Here is a 21,733-nt window from a genome sequence, read left to right as displayed (position 1 = left end):
ACCGACGCACAAAGCATATTGAGATTGATATTCATTTTGTTCGTGAAAAGGTTGCTCTTGGTCAGGTTCGGGTGCTTCATGTTCCCTCTACGGCTCAGTTTGCTGACATTTTCACCAAGGCACTGCCTACTAAGCCGTTTCAAGATATCTGTTTCAGTCTCAATGTCGTCGAGCCTGCCGTTGATACTGCGAGGGGATGTTAGAGTAGTCATTATGGTATACGACTTCTAGCCCAAGTCAGTTTTGTACCCCTACCCCAAGTCGGTTTGTACCCTCTTCTATACTCTTGTATGCCGCACCAAATTATCAATAAGCAACAGTTTTATTCAGCTTCCACAGGTGTCTTGAGATCCAATAATTTTAGCTGTTCAACAGTATCGGCTGAGTTTGAACATTGTGGTCCATCAACGACAAGTCGAGATTAGGGTACTAAAAACATTATAAGTTCACGTTTCTTCTCACCAATCCTGAATTTTGATACTGATTCATGGCTTGGTCCATAAAAGTAGTATAATAAGTTACAAATTGACCTCATAACATAATTGCATCCACCACACAAACAAGGTTCCCCCGCCTTATCTTTACAATTCTTGGACCATCAGCAACTAAACGAGCAACTCCCATCAGTACCAACCATAGCTGCCAGCTTAACATGATTGTTGAAGTTAACTTGCCAAGGAAACTCTGATGATAAGAGCTTGCATGTATACAAAGGAAACAACATATAACAATAACCGAAACTACTGCCTATGTGGAATATAAAAATTATACTATTTGTTTTTTTTTTACCTGGAGTACAACCATTATCACCAGAATGGCCATGAAGAAGTGATTCCCGCTAGAAACCTTGAATATGTTCAGCTCATCGGTTCCATTGCATTGAACTCATCAAACACCTTAGAAAAGAAAGATGACATGATATGTATACCCAACTATGTTAACAACATATACTTCTGATTCACATTCGATGAAACTATTAAATTACACCGGTACATCAGGAGGTAGCTACTCCTGAACTATAAAATTCAGAATTTAAGCTTCTAATCCTGAAACATGTACAAAAATTGCCAAGTTATGTTCTCTATTGCCCAAACACTCGCCAAGACTACCTTATCAAAGGATCAAGGAGATACTAGTAACTAGCCAAGTTAGGAGGAATGACAACCATATCTTGCTTTGTTTCTTCAGATCCAAACGCACACTAAAGGCCTTTCTTCCGGATAAAAACTGGTCTGTCAAGCCCTGAAATAGTTAAGCTGTATGTCAGATGTAGAAATACACATGTCACAATTGCAAGGACAAACATAACTGCTCCCCTCCTCAGTTTATCGCAAGAGATAAATTCCGTCTCTAATACATAATTAATTAATGGAGGCGGTATCCCAGAATAATCTCATACATAATGAAGATGCATGTTTGATGATTTATAAAATGGATTATGTTAACCTTTGAGTCCTTCATTTTCCATGCACGTGGGATTTCCCACAATTTATGCAGGGGCTAAAATATCATACTGTTGAGCACCAGAATCAGCTCTTTCAGTCCTCAGTTTCACAGGAACAAATTCATCTTATGACTGCCGTAAAATTCAGTACATACTACTAACGCAAATTTCACTCTTCAACTAAGATTTTTAATGAGGCACTCTTCGCTACTAATCTTATCAAGCATAATCAAATATCTCACAATATCAGCAGGCAATCAACAAGGTGGACCATCAACATGCATTTTTGGAACTAGAATGTGGCACAGAGAAATATGATCAACAACTAGGGAGTGGAAATTATGCTCTTCTATTACAAAGGGATAACAGTTAGTACTTAGTACTCCCTCTGTAAAGAAATATAAGAGTGTTTAGATCAATAAAGGCTTGTGTGACTGACAGGCAAACAACAACCAATTAAAACAATATTTTTACTGCAGAACCTCTCGTGTGAAAGAAACCCTATGCACACAAGGTTAGACAATTAAAAATACATAGTTTATATTACCAGAAGTAAAAGGAATGCACCTTTAGTTTGAAATGGAATATCTGAAAAGCCTCCCTTACAGGGAGATTCATTAGAATATCATGGAACCTTGATTTAAATCTTTTCAACTTGCTGATTGCTGGACTATCAAGGAGAAGAGGGTTAAGTCCTCTTGGTTTGTGGGTTGAGTCGACCAAAAATTCAGCAAATGTTGACAGTCGTTCTCATTGCAATGGAAATAAATCCATCTGGAAACTGCTAGGAGCCAAGCATTGCTCCAGACAACATGAAACACAGAACAAAAGTTAAATTACTCATGTCATCATATGGATAATCACAATAATTTTACTTGTGACATAGGGGTAGAGGTAGGATGCAAATCCTCACAATAGCAAAGTGTTGGTAAGGCGCTAGCTAAGCTTGTAATTAGTGTTGCTTCCCAAAAGCTCGAGACATTGTCGTTCAAACAAATCCAACTTGGATTCTGTGAAGTTAGCTAATGGCAACTAAACAAGAAAATTACGTGATGCACTGTATCTGGACTTCTGGAGTGAGCAGAGATTTGGGAGCATTACTGAAAAATATACGTGACTTTAAAGAATACACACGCAATGAGAAAGGGCTGAGAAACTCTGTCCTTGCCAGAATCTGTACCAGCCTCGAGGGGACGCATGCCTTCCACCGGCAGGAAGATGCGATGCCCCAGGCCCGAACCCTCTGCAGTCGATTTCACATGTTGATGCCAAGGGCGCACAGTAGGAGAACCTGGGGTGCTTAATCAAGCACGTGGCAACCAACCCGCAATCAGGAAAGGAACACCCAGCCAGATCAGCGGGGTACGAAGAGTGCACAGGCAAGTGGGATGCCGGATCAAGTCCCTCTACTGCCAGTACGGCCAGTCTCTGCCTCTGTTGCCTTGTCTACCAGATATTTTCAAGAGTGGCATCATCGCCTTGGGTCACTTGTGATCTCTCATCCTTAGTTCGACGTGATCTTCTTGGATCCGTCTCCGATGATGTCTCTAATACGTGGTCCAGTTACCTTATACTCATAGCGAGACAGTATCTCAGAATCCTTTAGACCTTGTTCACTCTGATCTCGAGGGATCATCTCCTTTTGCCTCCGCTAGTGACTTCTCTCAAAACACCTGGATATATACTTTATTTCTTCTCGTAGTGAGGTCTTATCTATAACCCTTTTCCTGCCCTGATTCACACTCAATTCTCTACGCCTATTCATGTGTTCTATGGTGACTCTGGTGGAGAGTATATCTCCAAGCTGTTGCGTGGAATCCTTGCTGAGCAGACTTTAGTTCTCTTATCCTGGTGCTCAACCTCAAAATGGCGTGGCTGAGCGCAATCACCGTCACCTTCTTGAGATGGCTCCTCCATTGATGGTCACCGCCTCTCTTCCAACGCACTTTTGGGCCGAGTCTGTCTCCACTTCCATCCATCTCATCAACCTTCAGCAATCCATTGCTCTGCAGGGTGGCGCTCCTTTCGAGCGTCTATTTGATTATTTCCTGATTATTCGGCACTTCAATTGTTTGGTTGCGTTTGCTATGTCCTTCTTGCCCACATGAACGTACCAAACTGACTGCTCAGTCCGTTGAGTGTGTCTTCTTAGGATACAACGATGAGCATAAGGGATATCATTATTGGGATCATGTTGGGCGTCGGATGCCTATTTCTCGGGATATGACTTTTGATGAGTCTCATCCCTTCTACCCGCGTCCATCTTCCTTGACCTTTTCAATGGAGGAAATCTATATTTTTTTTCAAATCCAACACTCCTATCACTCCCTTATCCATTTGTTGTACTGCTCCTGCTTGTCCGATAATTGCAGATCCAATGCCATCATCTCCTATGATTTCCTCACCTCGCTTATCACAGGATTCTACACCTTCATCGGTTGTGGCTTCCTTCTCTAAATCACCTGAGTTTATCCCTATAATTTCGACTTGTATTCTTCCATCTTTTCCTCACTTTTATATACATCGTCCGCGCGTTGCGAATGTGTCTACTGATGTGCCACATCCCCTCTCAGCCTACTTATGGCTTGCTTCCTCGTCCGCTTCCGCCTGTTGACCGCCTTGGACTTCCAACCGTTGGTGCTGGTGTTCTTGAGCCGACTTCTTATCGTGATGTTATTCATACCAAATGGCACCTTGCGATGGCAGAGGAGATTGTTGCTCTTGAGCGCATCAGCATGTGGGATATTGTTTCTCTTCCTCCTCGTATTCGTCCCATCACTTGGTGGGAATGTTATGACTCACTTTGACCTTTTATACATTCCTTCTTTTGCGCATGTTCCTCGACTTTACAACACTCGTGGTCCGCGTGTTGTGGATTCTTCTCATAAGCCATCTCCCTCGACTTTCGTTTGGCAACGCACCGCCTCCGGCTTACTCTACTTATGGCTTTCGAGCTCGCCCGCTTCTGTCTAATGACCGCTTTCGAGCTCGCCCGCTTATTGTCGTGAGGTTGTTCATCCCAAATGGCTGCATGTCATGGCATCGAAGATTGATGCTCTTGCCCGCAACGGCACGTGGAATCTCATTTCCCTTCCTCCTCGTGCTCGTCTCATCACTTGTAAGTGGGTCTACAAGGTTGAGACTGATGATACTCTTGAGCGTTACAAAGCTCGTTTAGTGGTGAGAACATGGTCATGACTACGAAGAGACATTTACTCCTATATATATGGCCCACGTGACCACTCTTCGCACACTTCTCAATATGGCTTCTATTCGCCGCTAGTCTGTCTCTCAGCTTGATGTCAAGAATGCCTACAAGTAGCCACCACCTAGGTTCTCTTCCTAATGGCATGGTTTGTCGTCTTCATCACTGTCTATATGGCCCTAAGCAAACACCTCAGGCCTGGTTTGAGCGCTTTGTCTCAGTGGTGATTGCGGCTAGTTTTTGGCGAGTGCTCATTATACTACACTTTCGATCCACCATTCAGCTCGTGGTCAAACACTTCTTCTACATGTTGATCATCACTAGCAACGACTGTAAGAACATTACCTTGGTGAAGGATCGTCATAGTGAATTTCTTATGTCCGATCTTGGTCCTCTTTGGTACTTCCTTGAGATTGAGGTTTATTCTACCTCTAATGACTTCTTTATTTTCTAAGAGAAGTATGTCCAGGATCTTCTTACTCGTGCTACTCTTTCTGATGAGTGCACTGTTGAGACTCCGATGGAGTCAACGTCCACCTTTGTGACCACCTCCGCTCCCTACCAGTCTGGATGGGCATCCTTTGCCTTGATGCGGGTTGCTACAAGCATTGTCTCAATCCCACATCCCGTGTTCCCTTTATGTGTGACACCATAACCGCGCGCTCGAGCGCCACCAATGGTGAGCAGGAGCTCGGATAATCGACGCGTACCTGGATTATGCACGGGACGAGCCGAAGACAGGCGCTACCTAAAGTCGAGGCCAAGGGCGCACAGTAGGAGAACCTGGGGTGCTTAATCAAGCTGTGGCACACAACCCGCAATCAGGAAAGGAACACCCAGTCGGATCGGCGGGGTACGAAGAGTGCACAGGCAAGTGGGATGCCGGATCAAGTCCCTCTATTGTTAGTGCCGCCAGTCTCTCCCTCTGTTGCCTTGTCTACCAGATATTTTCAAGAGTGGCATCATCGCCTTGGGTCACTTGTGATCTCTCATCCTTAGTTCGACGTGATCTTCTTGGATCCGCCTCGAATGATGTCTCTAATACGTGGTCCAGTTACCTTAAACTCATAGCGAGACAGTGTCTCAGCATCCTTTAGACCTTGTTCACTCTGATCTCGAGGGATCATGTCCTTTTGCCTCCGCTAGTGACTTCCCTCAACACACCTGGATATATACTTTATTTCTTCTCGTAGTGAGGTCTTATCTATAAGCCTTTTGCGGCCATGGTTCACACTCAATTCTCTACGCCTATTCATGTGTTCTATGGTGACTCTGGTGGAGAGTACATCTCCAAACTGTTGCGTGGAATCCTTGCTGAGCAGACTTTGCTTCTCTTATCCTGGTGCTCATGCTCAAAATGGTGTGGCTGAGCACAAGCATCGTCACCTTATTGAGACGGCTCCTCCATTGATGGTCACCGCCTCTCTTTCACCGCACTTTTGGGCCGAGTCTGTCTCCACTTCCATCTATCTCATCAACCTTCAGCAATCCATTGCTCTACAGGGTGGCGCTCCTTTCGAGCGTCTATTTGATTATTTCCTGATTATTCAGCACTTCAATTGTTTGGTTATGTTTGCTATGTCCTTGCCCATGTGAACGCACCAAACTGACTGCTCCGTCCGTTGAGTGTGTCTTCTTAGGATACAACGATGAGCATAAGGGATATCATTATTGGGATCATGTTGGGCGTCGGATGCCTATTTCTCGGGATATGACTTTTGATGAGTCTCATCCCTTCTACCCGCGTCCATCTTCCTCGACCTTTTCAATGGAGGAAATCTATTTTTTATACCCAACACTCCTATCACTCCCTTATCCATTCGTTGTACTGCTCCTGCTTCTCCGATAATTGCAGATCCAATGCCATCATCTCCTATGATTTCGTCACCTCGCTTATCACAGGATTCAACACCTTCGTCGGTTGTGGCTTCTTCTCTCCCATCACCTGAGTTTATCCCGATTATTTCTGCTCGTATTCTTCCATCTTTTCCTCACATTTATATATATCGCCCGCGTGTTGCGAATGTGTCTCTTGATGTGCCACTAGCCCTCTCGGCCTACTTATGGCTTGCTTCCTCGTCCGCTTCCGCCTGTTGACCGCCTTGGTCTTCCAAGCGTTGGCGCTGGTGTTCTTGAGCCGACATCTTATCGTGATGTTATTCATACCAAATGGCACCTTGCGATGGCAGAGGAGATTGTTGCTCTTGAGCGCATCAGCATGTGGGATATTGTTTCTCTTCCTCGTGTTTGTCCCATCACTTGGTGGGAATGTTATGACTCACTTTGACTTCTTATACGTTCCTTCTTTTGCTCATGTTCCTCGACTTTACTACACTCGTGGTCCGCGTGTTGTGGATTCTTCTGATAAGCCATCTCCCTCGACTATTATATCTTCTTTCGTTTGGCAACGCACCGCCTCCAGCTTATAGTGTACTTATGGCTTTTGAGCTCGCCCACTTCTGCCTATTGACCGTTATGGTTACTGTGCAGCTCTTCCCGAGACGTCTTCTTGCCGTGAGGTTGTTCATCCCAAATGGGTGCATGTCATGGCATTGAAGATTGATGCCCTTGCCCGCAACGGCACGTGGAATCTCATTTCCCTTCCTCCTCGTGCTCGTCTCATCACTTGTAAGTGGGTCTACAAGGTTAAGACTGATGATACTCTTGAGCGTTACAAAGCTCGTTTAGTGGTGAGAACATGGTCATGACTACGAAGAGACATTTACTCCTATATATATGGCCCACGTGACCACTCTTCGCACACTTCTCAATGTGACTTCTATTCGCCGCTAGTATGTCTCTCAGCTCAATGTGACTGAATGGTGGCTAGGTTCTCTTCCTAATGGCATGGTTTGTCGTCTTCGTCGCTGTCTATATGGCCCTAAGCAAACTCCTCAGGCCTGGTTTGAGCGCTTCGTCTCAGTGGTGATTGCGGCTAGTTTTTGGCGAGTGCTCATAGTACTACACATCCGATCCACCATTCAGCTCGTGGTCGAACACTACTTCTACATGTTGATCATCACTAGCAACGACTCTAAGTACATTACCTTGGTGAAGGCTCGTCATAGTGAATTTCTTATGTCCGATCTTGGTCCTCTTTGGTACTTCCTTGAGATTGAGGTTTATTCTACCTCTAATGACTTCTTTATTTTCTAAGAGAAGTATGTCCAGGATCTTCTTACTCGTGCTACTCTTTCTGATGAGCGCACTGTTGAGACTCCTATGGAGTCAACGTCCACCTTTGTGACCACCTCCGCTCCCTACGAGTCTGGATGGGCATCCTTTGCCTTGCTGCGGGTTGCTACAAGCACTGTCTCAATCCCACATCCCGTGTTCCCTTTGTGTGACACCATAACCGCGTGCTCGAGCGCCACCAATGGTGAGCAGGAGCTCGGACAATCAACGCGTACCTGGATTATGCACGGGACGAGCCGAAGACAGGCGCTACCTAAAGTCGAGGCCAAGGGCGCACAGGAGGAGAACCTGGGGTGTTTAATCAAGCACGTGGCACACAACCCGCAATCAGGAAAGGAACACCCAGTCGGATCGTCGGGGTACGAAGAGTGCACAGGCAAGTGGGATGCTGGATCAAGTCCCTCTACTGTCAGTGCCGCCAGTCTCTTCCTCTGTTGCCTTGTCTACCAGATATTTTCAAGAGTGGCATCATCGCCTTGGGTCACTTGTGATCTCTCATCCTTAGTTCGACGTGATCTTCTTGGATCCGTCTCCAATGATGTCTCTAATACGTGGTCCAGTTACCTTATACTCATAGCGAGACAGTGTCTCAGCATCCTTTAGACCTTGTTCACTCTGATCTCGAGGGATCATCTCCTTTTGCCTCCGCTAGTGACTTCTCTCAACACACCTGGATATATACTTTATTTCTTCTCGTAGTGAGGTCATATCTATAAGCCTTTTGCTGCCATGGTTCACACTCAATTCTCTACGCCTATTCATGTGTTCTATGGTGACTCTGGTGGAGAGTATATCTCCAAGCCGTTGCGTGGAATCCTTGCTGAGCAGACTTTGGTTCTCTTATCCTGGTGCTCATGCTCAAAATGGCGTGGCTGAGCAGAAGCATCGTCACCTTCTTGAGACGGCTCCTCCATTGATGGTCACCGCCTCTCTTTCACCGCACTTTTGGGCCGAGTCTATCTGCACTTTCATCTATCTCATCAACCTTCAGCAATCCATTGCTCTGCAGGGTGGCGCTCCTTTCGAGCGTCTATTTGATTATTTCCTGATTATTCAGCACTTCAATTGTTTGGTTGTGTTTGCTATGTCCTTCTTGCCCACATGAACGCACCAAACTGACTGCTCATTCCGTTGAGTGTCTTCTTAGAATACAACGATGAGCATAAGGGATATCATTATTGGGATCATGTTGGGCGTCGGATGCCTATTTCTCGGGATATGACTTTCGATGAGTCACATCCCTTCTACCGCATCCATCTTCCTCGACCTTCTCAATGGAGGAAATCTATTTTTTTTAACCCAACACTCCTATCACTCCTTTATCCATTTGTTGTACTGCTCCTGCTTCTCCGATAATTGCAGATCCAATGCCGTCATCTCCTATTATTTCGTCACCTCGCTTATCACAGGATTCAACACCTTCATCGGTTGTGGCTTCCTTCTCTCCATCACCTGAGTTTATCCCGATGAGTTCTGCTCATATTCTTCCATCTTTTCCTCACTTTTATATACATCGTCTGCGTGTTGCGAATGTGCCTCTTGATGTGCCACTTCCCCTCTCGGCCTATTTATGGCTTGCTTCCTCGTACGCTTCCACCTGTTGACCGCCTTGGTCTTCCAAGCATTGGCGTTGGTGTTCTTGATACGACTTCTTATCGTGATGTTATTCATACCAAATGACACCTTGCGATGGCAGAGGAGATTGTTGCTCTTGAGCGCATCAGCATGTGGGATATTGTTTCTCTTCCTCCTCGTGTTCGTCCCATCACTTGGTGGGAATGTTATGACTCACTTTGAGTTTTTATACGTTCCTTTTGATCATGTTCCTGGACTTTACTACACTCGTGGTCCGCGTGTTGTGGATTCTTCTGATAAGCCATCTCCCTCGACTATTATATCTTCTTTCGTTTGGCAACGCACCGCCTCCAGCTTATAGTGTACTTATGGCTTTTGAGCTCGCCCGCTTCTGCCTATCGACCGCTATGGTTACTGTGCAGCTCTTCCCGAGACGTCTTCTTGCCGTGAGGTTGTTCATCCCAAATGGGTGCTTGTCATGGCATTGAAGATTGATGCCCTTGCCCGCAACGGCACGTGGAATCTCATTTCCCTTCCTCCTCGTGCTCGTCTCATCACTTGTAAGTGGGTCTACAAGGTTAACACTGATGATACTCTTGAGCGTTACAAAGCTCGTTTAGTGGTGAGAACATGGTCATGACTACGAAGAGACATTTACTCCTATATATATGGCCCACGTGACCACTCTTCGCACACTTCTCAATATGGCTTCTATTCGCCGCTAGTCTGTCTCTCAGCTTGATGTCAAGAATGCCTACAAGTAGCCACCACCTAGGTTCTCTTCCTAATGGCATGGTTTGTCGTCTTCATCACTGTCTATATGGCCCTAAGCAAACCCCTCAGGCCTGGTTTGAGCGCTTTGTCTCAGTGGTGATTGCGGCTAGTTTTTGGCGAGTGCTCATTATACTACACTTTCGATCCACCATTCAGCTCGTGGTCAAACACTTCTTCTACATGTTGATCATCACTAGCAACGACTGTAAGAACATTACCTTGGTGAAGGATCGTCATAGTGAATTTCTTATGTCCGATCTTGGTCCTCTTTGGTACTTCCTTGAGATTGAGGTTTATTCTACCTCTAATGACTTCTTTATTTTCTAAGAGAAGTATGTCCAGGATCTTCTTACTCGTGCTACTCTTTCTGATGAGCGCACTGTTGAGACTCCTATGGAGTCAACATCCACCTTTGTGACCACCTCCGCTCCCTACGAGTCTGGATGGGCATCCTTTGCCTTGCTGCGGGTTGCTACAAGCACTGTCTCAATCCCACATCCCGTGTTCCCTTTGTGTGACACCATAACCGCACGCTCGAGCTCCACCAAGGGTGAGCAGGAGCTCGAACAATCGACGCGTACCTGGATTATGCACGGGACGAGCCGAAGACAGGCGCTACCTAAAGTCGAGGCCAAGGGCGCACAGTAGGAGAACCTGGGGTGCTTAATCAAGCACGTGGCACACAACCCGCAATCAGGAAAGGAACACCCAATCAGATCGGCGGGGTACGATGAGTGCACAGGCAAGTGGGATGCTGGATCAAGTCCCTCTACTGTCAGTGCCGCCAGTCTCTGACTCTGTTACTTGTCTACCAGATATTTTCAAGAGTGGCATCATCGCCTTGGGTCACTTGTGATCTCTCATCCTTAGTTCGACGTGATCTTCTTGGATCCGTCTCCAATGATGCCTCTAATACGTGGTCCAGTTTCCTTATACTCATAGCGAGACAGTGTCTCAGCATCCTTTAGACCTTGTTCACTCTGATCTCGAGGGATCATCTCATTTTGCCTCCGCTGGTGACTTCTCTCAACACACCTGGATATATACTTTATTTCTTCTCGTAGTGAGGTCTTATCTATAAGCCTTTTGTTGCCATGGTTCACACTCAATTCTCTACGCCTATTCATGTGTTCTATGGTGACTCTGGGGGAGAGTATATCTCCAAGCTGTTGCGTGGAATCCTTGTTGAGCAGACTTTGGTTCTCTTATCCTGGTGCTCATGCTCAAAATGGCGTGGCTGAGCACAAGCATCGTCACCTTCTTGAGACGGCTCCTCCATTGATGGTCACCGCCTCTCTTTCACCGCACTTTTGGGCCGAGTCTGTTTGCACTTCCATCTATCTCATTAACCTTCCGCAATCCATTGCTCTGCAGGGTGGCGCTCCTTTCGAGTGTCTATTTGATTATTTCCTGATTATTCGGCACTTCAATTGTTTGGTTGTGTTTGCTATGTCCTTCTTGCCCACGTGAACGCACCAAACTGACTGCTCAGTCCGTTGAGTGTGTCTTCTTAGGATACAACGATGAGCATAAGGGATATCATTATTGGGATCATGTTGGGCGTCGGATGCCTATTTCTCGGGATATGAATTTCGATGAGTCTCATCCCTTCTACCCGCGTCCATCTTCCTCGACCTTTTCAATGGAGGAAATCTATTTTTTTTAAACCCAACACTCCTATCACTCCCTTATCCATTTGTTGTACTGCTCCTGCTTTTTCGATAATTGCAGATCCAATGCCATCATCTCCTATGATTTCGTCACCTCGCTTATCACAGGATTCAACACCTTCATCGGTTGTGGCTTCCTTCTCTCCATCACCTAAGTTTATCTCGATGGTTTCTGCTCGTATTCTTCCATCTTTTCCTCACTTTTATATACATCGCTCGTGTGTTGCGAATGTGTCTCTTGATGTGCCACTTCCCCTCTCGGCCTACTTATGGCTTGCTTCCTCGTCCGCTTCCGCATGTTGACCGTGTTGGTCTTCCAAGCGTTGGCGCTGGTCTTCTTGAGCCGACTTCTTATCGTGATGTTATTCATACCAAATGGCACCTTGCGATGGCAGAGGAGATTGTTGCTCTTGAGCGCATCAGCATGTGGGATATTGTTTCTCTTCCTCCTCGTGTTCGTCCCATCACTTGGTGGGAATGTTATGACCCACTTTGACTTTTTATATGCTCCTTGTTTTGCTCATGTTCCTCGACTTTAGATCACTTATGCTCCGCGTGTTGTGGATTCTTCTGATAAGCCATCTCCCTCGACTATTATATCTTCTTTCGTTGGGCAACGCACCGCCTCCAGCTTAGTCTACTTCTGGCTGTCGAGCTCGCCCGCTTCTTTCTATTGACTGTTACGGTTAATACGCAGCCCTTCCCGAGATGACTTCTTGCCGTGAGGTTGTTCATCCCAAATGGCTGCATGTCATGGCATCGAAGATTTATGCTCTTGCCCGCAACGGCACGTGGAATCTCCTTTCCCTTCCTCCTCGTGCTCGTCTCATCACTTGTAAGTGGGTCTACAAGGTTAAGACTGATGATACTCTTGAGTGTTATAAAGCTCGTTTAGTGGTGAGAACATGGTCATCACTACGAAGAGACATTTACTCCTATATATATGGCCCACATGACCACTCTTCGCACACTTCTCAATGTGGCCTCTATTCGCCGCTAGTCTGTCTCTCAGCTTGATGTCAAGAATGCCTATAAGTAGCCACCATTCTCTTCCTAATGGCATGGTTTGTCGTCTTAGTCGCTGTCTATATGGCCCTAAGCAAACCCCTCAGGCCTGGTTTGAGCGCTTCGTCTTACTGGTGACTGCGGCTAGTTTTTGGCGAGTGCTCATTGTACTACACATCCGATCCACCATTCAGCTCGTGGTCGAACACTTCTTCTACATGTTGATCATCACAGGCGACTCTAAGTACATTACCTTGGTGAAGGCTCGTCATAGTGAATTTCTTATGTCCGATCTTGGTCCTCTTTGGTACTTCCTTGAGATTGAGGTTTATTCTACCTCTAATGACTTCTTTATTTTCTAAGAGAAGTATGTCCGGGATCTTCTTACTCGTGCTACTCTTTCTGATGAGCGCACTGTTGAGACTCCTATGGAGTCAACGTCCACCTTTGTGACCACCTCCGCTCCCTACGAGTCTGGATGGGCATCCTTTGCCTTGCTGCGGGTTGCTACAAGCACTGTCTCAATCCCACATCCCGTGTTCCCTTTGTGTGACACCATAACCGCGCGCTCGAGCGCCACCAATGGTGAGCAGGAGCTCGGACAATCGACGCGTACCTGGATTATGCACGGGACGAGCCGAAGACAGGCGCTACCTAAAGTCGAGGCCAAGGGCGCACAGTAGGAGAACCTGGGGTGCTTAATCAAGCACGTGGCACACAACCCGCTATCAGGAAAGGAACACCCAGTCAGATCGGCGAGGTACGATGAGTGCACATGCAAGTGGGATGCTGGATCAAGTCCCTCTGTTGCTAGTGCCGCCAGTCTCTGCCTCTGTTGCCTTGTCTACCAGATATTTTCAAGAGTGGCATCATCGCCTTGGGTCACTTGTGATTTCTCATCCTTAGTTCGACGTGATCTTCTTGGATCCGCCTCGAATGATGTCTCTAATACGTGGTCCAGTTACCTTATACTCATAGCGAGACAGTGTCACAGCATCCTTTAGACCTTGTTCACTCTGATCTCGAGGGATCATCTCCTTTTGCCTCCGCTAGTGACTTCTCTCAACACACCTGGATATATACTTTATTTCTTCTCGTAGTGAGGTCATATCTATAAGCCTTTTGCTGCCATGGTTCACACTCAATTCTCTACGCCTATTCATGTGTTCTATGGTGACTCTGGTGGAGAGTATATCTCCAAGCCGTTGCGTGGAATCCTTGCTGAGCAGACTTTGGTTCTCTTATCCTGGTGCTCATGCTCAAAATGGCGTGGCTGAGCAGAAGCATCGTCACCTTCTTGAGACGGCTCCTCCATTGATGGTCACCGCCTCTCTTTCACCGCACTTTTGGGCCGAGTCTGTCTCCACTTCCATCTATCACATCAACGTTCAGCAATCCATTGCTCTGCAGGGTGGCACTCCTTTCGAGCGTCTATTTGATTATTTCCTGATTATTCGGCACTTCAATTGTTTGGTTGTGTTTGCTATGTCCTTCTTGCCCACGTGAACGCACCAAACTGACTGCTCGGTCCGTTGAGTGTGTCTTCTTAGGATACAAAGATGAGCATAAGGGATATCATTATTGGGATCATGTTGGGCATCGGATGCCTATTTCTCGGGATATGACTTGATGAATCTCATCCCTTCTACACGTGTCCTTCTTCCTCGACCTTTTCAATGGAGGAACTCTATTTTTGTTTAAACCCAACACTCCTATCACTCCCTTATCCATCGGTTGTACTGCTCCTGCTTCTGCGATAATTGCAGAACAAATGCCATCTTCTGCTATGATTTCCTCACCTCGCTTATCACAGGATTCTACACCTTCATCGGTTGTGTCTTCCTTGCCTCCATCACCTGAGTTTATCCCGATGATTTCTGCTCGTATTCTTCCATCTTTTCCTCACTTTTATATACATTGTCTGCGTGTTGCGAAAGTGTCTACTGATGTGCCACTTCCCCTCTCGGCCTACTTATGGCTTGCTTCCTCGTCCGCTTCCGCCTGTTGACCGCCTTGGTCTTCCAAGCGTTGGCGCTGGTGTTCTTGATTCATACCAAATGGAACCTTGCGATGGCAGAGGAGATTATTGCTCTTGAGCGCATCAGCATGTGGGATATTGTTTCTCTTCCTCCTCGTGTTCGTCCCATCACTTGGTGGGAATGTTATGACCCACTTTGACTTTTTATATGTTCCTTCTTTTGCTCATGTTCCTCGACTTTACATCACTCATGCTCCGCGTGTTGTGGATTCTTCTGATAAGCCATCTCCCTCGACTATTATATCTTCTTTCGTTGGGCAACGCACCACCTCCAGCTTAGTCTACTTATGGCTTTCGAGCTCGCCCGCTTCTTTCTATTGACTGTTATGGTTACTACGCAGCTCTTCCCGAGACGACTTCTTGCCGTGAGGTTGTTCATCCCAAATGGTTGCATGTGATGGCATCGAAGATTGATGCTCATGCCCGCAACGGCACGTGGAATCTCATTTCCCTTCCTCCTTGTGCTCGTCTCATCACTTGTAAGTGGGTCTACAAGGTTAAGACTGATGATACTTTTGAGCGTTACAAAGCTCGTTTAGTGGTGAGAAGATGGTCATGACTACGAAGAGACATTTACTCCTATATATATGGCCCACGTGACCACTCTTCGCCCACTTGTCAATGTGGCTTCTATTCGCCGCTAATCTGTCTCTCGATGTCAAGAATGCCTACAAGTAGCCATCACCTAGGTTCTCTTCCTAATGGCATGGTTTGTCGTCTTCGTCGCTGTCTATATGGCCCTAAGCAAACCCTTCGTGCCTGGTTTGAGCGCTTCGTCTCAGTGGTGATTGCGGCTAGTTTTTGGCGAGTGGGCATTATCCTACACTTTCGATCCACCGTTCGAGTGCACCTCTTCCCACGGCGTCATCGCTCTACTTTCCTACTCTACCCTCCATTATATGCTCTGCGGCATTGTCGTCGTGGCCAGGATGGTGGCAAAATCACTAGCGTTGATGCCTCTCGCATGATGTTGCTAGAGCATTCATCCTCTCAAGTGGCACGAACGGCCGAAGGGGACAATGCCACCATGGATTTTGGCATTCCCTCTGTTGGATCGTGAAGTGTTTGGGAGTGAGACTAAGAGAAATACGGGAAAGGAGATGATGCCTAGCGTTTTAGCAGAATGAAGCCTAAACAGAATTGTTGAGATGAGTTATAGGACCGCTACCAAAATGGATGGTGTATTTTTCTCCAAAGTGGGACACACGTTTGATGCAAACACGACCAACTGGGATATAAACATGAATTCAAATAACGTACATGAATACGAAAAATTGTTAAATGTTCGCGTCAAATTCAAAAAATGTCTGTGGATTCTAAAACAATGTTCACAAATTCCAAAAACATTATCGTGTTCGAAAAATGTTCTCATATTTAAGACAAGTATGAATTCCAAAAATGTTAAGGAATTCAAAAAATGTTAAGGAATTCAAAAAATGTTCAAGACGAATTCAAAATTGTTCACTGATTCTAGAAACTCTTCACAGATTCCAAAATCGTTCACATATTCGAAAAATGTTCACATATTCAAAAACTATTCAACCATTTGAAAAGGTTCAAAATTTTCAAAAAAATATTCACGAATTTGGAAAATATTTGGTAATTCAATATTTTAGCAAATTCAAAAATGTGAATTGAAAATTGTTCACAAATTTGAAAAAGGTTCAAAAAAATTAAGAAGGAAAAAGAAAAGGAGAACACGAAGAAAAACATAGCGTTGACCATAATTCTTTATACATCGCACCATATTTTTTAGAATCTAACATGAAAGCCGTATACAAAAAGAATAAATCTAGCATGTAATTTACATGTACCATTATAATTATATTGTTTTAGAAATCTTAGGTAGGTCTATCTAGATGTCTAGACCCATGTCTATACTCTATAGCACCTTTTATACTCTACAACAATGTATGTTTGGTGTGGGTTAATTTATCACCATCGCCTCGACGGTAATCTCTATTCCCAACCTAGGGGTGTGCATTACACGATGGGGAAAAAATCTCTGAACTTCGCCAATAAGTAACTCAAATAAACAGTTATGTATGTGATTTCAAAAGAAAGATATAAATGGCAAGGTGTTTAACAAATCTGCATGCATGTTGTATCGTGCTTATTGAGTGAACAAAACAAATATCAGGATAGAAACTAAGAAGTAGAATGCGTACCACCAGGAACACAACCACCACTAGCTCTGTCACAGAATATTGTGTGATAAAAGCCCGCCATGCTAACTCAGCAGCTTCCTCAACTGACATGTTGAATTTGTAACTGAAATGTAAAGCACAAACATAAGGGATGCAACTTCAAGATAATATGAACTGTGAGCAAAGCAACATATAGATGTATAAAAAAAAACACCCCTCATCCAAGATACCATTAGCATACAAAGAACTACAGAACCGGATGCTTCCCTTGAGCCTTGCACCCTCGCTATCAACATAGTACCAAGACCAGACCCTAGAAAAGGAGCGCAATTGTTAGGCATAGACCTAAGTACTGCTTAATGACACTAAAATATGTCAAAGGGCAACTCGCAATTCCATCAAATCCAACAATCATTGTACCGATTGGAAGTACCATCCCACGGTATGAAAATAAAGGATATTAGCCAACGGTCTTTAAAGAACTAGCAATAGAAATCCTTCGCTTGTTGATGAGCTCAAGCTCATGAACCTCATGAACCTCTGAAGGAAGAAACTATTGTTATTCCTACTATCTTTACTATTAAAGGGGAGTGCGGTTGTGATGGTAGGTTGTGGTACGTCGATTCGCATGTTCTTGTGTCGCTTCCTCGCCTCCTCTCTCAAACAAATACTCGCCGACGAGTGGACCCGCCAGCTCTCTTCCCTGCCTCATCGGCTTGCTAGCCCCGATCTGATTTCTTCTTCCTTTCTCGTTAAAAGCTAGCGCAGCCACAGCTAGGGTTACTATCGCGTCCAGCCGTTGCCGCCTCACACCGCTGCCCGGGTTGCTATCTGACACACCAACCAAGAACTGCAGTGTCGAACACGAGCTTAGGTCGCCCTCGTTTGTAGATGCAAGATGTAGCTCGCCATCTTCTATGTCACGTACGACCTTCATCTCTATCTGCCTCCCAGCGCATCGAACAGAGGCACCATGGCAGGACTCAAGGTGCAGCAGCTACTCCAGTTGTACATGAGCCATGGGTTCAAGAGAGGTTCTTGGAGTTCTCATGGTCCCTGCTTTGGCGGATGCCGAAAGGGTGAGAGTCGATTTGTTAAGGCTTCCCTGGTATTTGTCTTCAATACCAATGTATTATTTTCTCATCACTAAGCTTTTGTCTCGCTCGCTACTTGTTTCTTGCACTATATGGCCAGATCTAGCTTCTTCATTTATCCATGATTTTTCTTTAAAGTCCACCGACTAAACATACAAGAGCTTGGCAATTCTTTCTGGCTGCAGCTAAAACTTTATATTAAAGTAAACTTTAGTTTTGTTGGCTTCTTGTTCATAGAAACCGGCAGCAAGAAATAAGGCTAGATTAGCCACGGCAACATCAGCCAAGTTTATGAGCATGTACCTGGACCCTCCTGTATGGGAGTTGATCCACCGTACATGAAGATTAAAGTCATCTACATCAATATATTAATTTTGCTCCTGGTATGCACCTCTTGGAGAAATCTTAGGGCAAATATTTTCTTATTTTTGCTTTCTCTAGAAATCTTGGAGAAATTTAGTGTAGGCACCTTCAATTCTATAACATAGTTGGATGTAAAAATTACTACAATAAGCATTGTATCACAACAGTGGGCTAATTTTGTAAAGAAATGCAATGATGTAATGTTCTTGGTTAAACTTCAGTTATATATTATACTTAGTAATGCAAATTCAAGAATTAAGTTTGCAGGCATGTCGTCATTGTAGTCCTGATAGATATTTTGCTTTTCTGTATTTACGTGCATTAATAGAGTTACTAATATTGTTTCGATATTTAGTTAGTAGAAGACTGGATTGTGTCTACTACAACCAATGCGCATCAATGGGATCCAAAAATAGGCAATTCGAGGTGGATTTCACTTGTGGTAGAGAGAAGCCACACAGTTCAGATAGCAACGCGGGACTTTATGGTCACAAACAGATTGTCGTGGAATAACTCAATTGATCAGATGTAGGATTCACATCAGTGCAGATTGCCGAGTACCATGCAAATGAAATGTTGGTTGCAAAATTAATGATCTACCTCTTTGTCGAGGTAAAATTGATAAGAGTTATAAAACTCGAGAAATATTTGTTCCATTGATCTTTTAGTCTAGCAAGTAAATATTTTTTTTCCGTCATTCTTTTAGCTCGATGTAAACAATATAATTGTTTGTGCAGCCACAAGTATGCTACCTTCCGTTTCATAAACAGATGTCTTGCTACGAAACATGCAGTAAAAAAAATAGCTCGATGTAAACAATATAATTGTTTGTGCAGCCACAAGTATGCTACCTTCCGTTTCGTAAATAGATGTCCTACTACGAAACATGCAGTAAAAAAGATGTAAGTTTGACTACTACAATATAAATGACGGTTCACATTTGTACGATAAATGTTATTTTTTATTTATCATGTTCTGGGTTTATCATCATGACCGTAAATTACAGAACTATTTCTGACCAAGAGAGATATGTGAAACTCATGATTTAGCTCATTTAAATATCACAAAATTATTTTAGGAGAGACCATCTAGCATACTCAATTGTGGCATTGGCCGTGCTATTATTTTATGAGTTTATTTTGATGTCTACTTATTAATTTTAAAATTAAAATCAATATTATGGGTAGCAGCATATTCACTGGTGATGCAAGAACATTCCAGCTTGCCTGAAGAACAAAAAGTTCCATTATTTTGTGAGTCTATACAATTGTTTGCTTGCATTGTATATTAAACTTGATGTGAATTTGCATCACTTGCACCCTAATCCTTACCGGACATATACCTATACTAACTGCCAACCCCAAGAAAATTCACACACTAATTATTAAATAAAAAGATCTGAATCATGATTATTTTTTGTCCATACAAGATAGTCAGAGTGTAATAAACTGTACATAGACCCTACATTATCAATATATGCAGATGAAGAATACAAGACTTGCACTCCGTCCTGCTTGGCTCCTTTCGTTTGTGCACATCCATTGGAAGTGAGTTTTTAGATGTCTTTCTTTGTGATAAAATGTGAAAGATTCAAATCCAATGTTGATATCTTCTTTCCAGAATGTTGCTTTGTTGGTCTTTTTCACCTATTGTCTCACATGTTGAATATTAGCATACTCAGATTTTCTATTTCTGTATTTTGTTTTTGTAGACTTAGTATAAGGAGTAAGGACAGAGAAATAATATTTGAAAGGTGCAGGTTGAAATATAATTGACAAAAAACATACAAGGAAAAAGGTCTTACTAGAGATCGTCATTTATGATGTCAAATTCTCTCCCCTCACAATTCTTGGCTTGTTGCCTTAGGCTGATGACACACCTAATAAAAATAACTAATAATTTGAATTACAACGCATAATGTGAGTTTTATCTCTCCGTCAAGACATGTATCCTTCAATAGTGTACTAGACCTTATGTAGAGTGAGAAAGATAGAAAGGACTAGTTCTTGTTAATTTTGTCAGAGAGATGGAGAGACAAACATGGAAAGATGGGAGACACACAAATGGGAGAGATGGAACATCAGGGGGACTTCGGTGCTGCTTCTTGATCTGCTCGGTGCGTGAGGAGGTAAGAAATAGAGGAACATTGGGCTTAAAATTTATAGAAACTCGAAGATTGACAGCTGGAGCCATGCTGCTTTCTGTTCCCATCGAATTTTGTGTGCGCAATTCGGTCGGGCATTACGTCAAACATGTGGAAGGCATAACATACATGTATTATGGTTCACTACTCATACGCAGCAACTCCAGCGGCATGCAGCAATCAAGAAAATTAGAGCAATGGCATGCAGTAATCAGAATATTTAGATCAAAAGAGGGAATCAAGTCATGACCAAGAAAACAGAGCAATGATGATGAAACTTACATCTCGCCGTGGCTTCGTGCTTGGAGATGAGGCGTGCAAAGAAACGTAGAGAGGAGAAACGCTGGACGTCGCTGAGTTGATGCAATTGTTTCCCACAGGGCTCAGTTTGCCGTCCATCGCTCTTGTATGAGGAGCCGGCAGATAGCGGCGTAGCGCCCCCCAGCCTGCGCTAGGAGAGAACACGGCAGAGTACAGAGCCGTGGACGTCGAGGGGAGGCGGCAGATTGGAAGCACGACTCGATTGCGGATCTGCGGAAGAGCGGCGCCCCGGCCCACACCGTCGAAGCCGGCGGGCAGCGAGAGCGCACCGCGAACGCAGCTTGTCCCATGAGGAGGACTGCAGGCCGGCAACCTGTCGTGGCGCCGCCGCGACCCGGTCTGATCTGGGATTTCGATCGAGGGACTCGAGTCCTTTTTCGGCTTGCGGAACGGGCAAAGAGTCCATGCCGATGACGCGAACCATGGGAGCGGGCTTGAGCAGAGTTCGTGTCGGAGTAGGAGTTCGTGGCGGCGGTGGGGACTGGGGAGGAAGGAGGGGATCAAAGCTGCCGCCTGCGTTGGGGGCTTTTTCTTTTGAGAATCCTGCGCGGAAAACCGGGCCGATGTACAGCAGCTAGACACGGGAGAAGGCCCAAATGGATCGCAGGCCCAGCCAAGCGACAACCGCAGCGGACGACCAATTGTAAGGAATTTCCTATATGACGCTCGTTCGTGTTTCCTAAATTTGATCACTTTTTAAAAAGAATTAATTCAAAAATATCTTAACTTTTTAATAAATATTTTCAATATTTTTAAATT

General features: G+C 44.6%; 1 long non-coding RNA gene across 5 annotated transcripts; it reads right to left on the bottom strand.

Moving 5' to 3' along the window:
- Nucleotides 1–421: 421 nt before the first annotated feature.
- Nucleotides 422–21,476, bottom strand: LOC109734780 (uncharacterized). Of its 5 annotated transcripts, none has more exons than XR_012184212.1 (5): nt 20,936–21,476; nt 17,284–17,366; nt 17,075–17,177; nt 2,012–2,245; nt 898–1,242 (listed from the first exon to the last, which is right to left on the bottom strand). It is a non-coding gene; the product is annotated as an uncharacterized lncRNA (long non-coding RNA). The 5 variants fall into 5 exon arrangements; XR_012184215.1 differs by having other exon boundaries at nt 17,295–17,366; XR_012184214.1 differs by lacking the exon at nt 17,284–17,366 and having other exon boundaries at nt 20,936–21,474.
- Between the last annotated feature and the right edge of the window lie 257 nt (nt 21,477–21,733).

The sequence above is a fragment of the Aegilops tauschii genome, chromosome 5, assembly GCF_002575655.3.
Source record: "Aegilops tauschii subsp. strangulata cultivar AL8/78 chromosome 5, Aet v6.0, whole genome shotgun sequence".
Classification (NCBI taxonomy): Eukaryota; Viridiplantae; Streptophyta; class Magnoliopsida; order Poales; family Poaceae; genus Aegilops; species Aegilops tauschii.
Note: the sequence above shows the minus strand (reverse complement) of the source record. Positions and strands in the feature narration are given on the sequence as shown.